This window comes from Egretta garzetta, unplaced genomic scaffold, assembly GCF_000687185.1.
Source record: "Egretta garzetta isolate BGI_Z169 unplaced genomic scaffold, ASM68718v1 scaffold571, whole genome shotgun sequence".
NCBI lineage: Eukaryota > Metazoa > Chordata > Aves > Pelecaniformes > Ardeidae > Egretta > Egretta garzetta.
In genome coordinates this window covers 136,609-138,346 of record NW_009258622.1, presented here as the reverse complement: position 1 = coordinate 138,346, position 1,738 = coordinate 136,609, and the positions used below count along the sequence as shown (strand labels likewise).

The 1,738-nt window shown below is 50.2% G+C and overlaps 1 protein-coding gene across 5 annotated transcripts in view; it reads left to right on the top strand.

Moving 5' to 3' along the window:
- LOC104134630 (H(+)/Cl(-) exchange transporter 5) overlaps nt 1-1,738 on the top strand; it is a 34,496-nt gene that overhangs the window by 11,019 nt on the left and 21,739 nt on the right. The window contains exon 1 of one of the 5 annotated variants that reach the window (XM_035903684.1): nt 1,401-1,420. The exons of the other annotated variants lie outside the window; for them this stretch is intronic. The gene's annotated coding sequence lies outside the window, so the exon portion shown is untranslated. Of the gene's footprint in view, nt 1-1,400; nt 1,421-1,738 lie in introns of those variants that run through there. 5 annotated transcript variants of the gene reach the window in all.

The window sequence follows — 1,738 nt, the reverse complement described above, 5'->3', positions numbered from 1 at the left end:
CAAATACGTTGAACAGTCCAGCACAAGCAGAAATAAACGGGATTCCACTGCTGCCTTCCTCCTGTTTTGAAAGCGTAGGAATCTACGCCTTTAACATCCCGCATCTTCAGCCAGTTGCCTGTCGGTGAGAAACTTTCCTGTTACTCCCTAAGAGCTTAATTTGCTTAAGACCTTCTAAAGAAAATTCTCTCCAAAGCTTCATGGATACCCAAATACATGCTCAGTTAGATTATATCTGCAGTCCTGTTGACTTTTTTTTTTTTTTTTTTTTTAATAAATATAAGATTTACGAGGCCTGATTCCTTTAGCAAAATCTGCCGGAACAGCTGCCTTGCCAGGCGATAGCTCCTACATGAGGGGTTGCTTCTGTCAAGTGGTTTGTCCTGAGGGTAGGTTGTACTGATCTCTGATTCCTTGATATCCCTTTCCGAAACTATTAAAATACGAATGGTTTCCTCTGAACAGATCAAAGTAGTTCTGCTTGGGTGTATAAGTTAGGCAGCGATGCCAGCTTATTTTGTGCTTTTCTTTAGTGGCCCTTTCTCGGCTCGTTGCAGCGGGGAGGCCAGCGCTGGGCTCAGCAGGATTGGGGTGGAATGCCCGGGCATTGCGGTAGCCTCTGGATGTACTTTAAATTGTAGGGAGCGAAGGCAGGAATGTGGGTCCCACTTCTTTCGGAGGAAGACTTAAACACGTTTCAATGGCTGGAAGGTCTCCTCTTGCCGTAGGATTTAAGAAGGTTTTTTTTCTCTTTGAGCTCTAAGGGCAAGGATTGAGAATTGCAATAGCAACACCCGCCACCCACAAGTGCAGCAGGGTTCGTGAAGCTTAGCTTTGTAGGGATTTTTGGTTTCACCCCCTTGCCCTGTCCTTGCCTGTGCTCTCCAGATGTACTTGCCCTGGGCAATGGGAAGTGGAGGTGGCAATGGTGGGGCTGGCCAGCAGGCTGCTGCTCTCCGAGGGGTGAAATACTTCTCCTTGGTTTGCTAGCCAGGGGATTTCACTCGGCTGCTGTACCTCTGGTGGGTTAGACCAACTGACCCACCCGCTGGATGTGCGAAAGGGCCAGCCTCTGAGAATGATCCCGGAGCTGGGAGATGCCTCCCCTGGCTTTTTTCTTCAGCTGCCTTCCTCCTTGAACTCCAGACAGAAACCCAGGGTTGTCAGAGCAGCCTCCGGGTGAGACCAAAGTCAACGCTTGCTGGCGTGTAGTGTTTCCGAGTTGCCAGACAGGGTTTAAATTATAATCGCTAGCAAATTGCAGCCTGGAGAAATTAATCTCCAGCCCCTTTGAGCTCTTATGTACGCTGAATGGCAAGATAAGGAGTGCTCATGGGACGTGGGAGGGGCTGGGGAAAGCATTGCCTGTGCAGAGAGGATAAAAGAAAAATTCAGTGCCCGCCTGCCTCCTGGAAAGACGGTGAGTGAGGAGCATTGCTGCTAGCTGTTTAGCAAGCAAAATGTCAGCTGGGTGGGAAAAGAAAGGGTGGGTGGTTTTTTATTTTTTTTTTTTTCAGTACAGCTGTGACTGACCCACCAATGTTGGGGCACCCCACTGATAAATGCATGTTTTCTTGTGCTGAAGCTCGACTTAGTCCAGACCCTTGAAAATGTGTGGGTGCAGAGCAGGGCATCTCCTGGGCTGGCGTGCCAGGAGCATCGCCGCTCTGACGTGGGTACCTGGGCGCTCGCCCATGGGGTCCCTCCGCAGCCAGTCCTGGGGCGCCGGGTTTGGCCG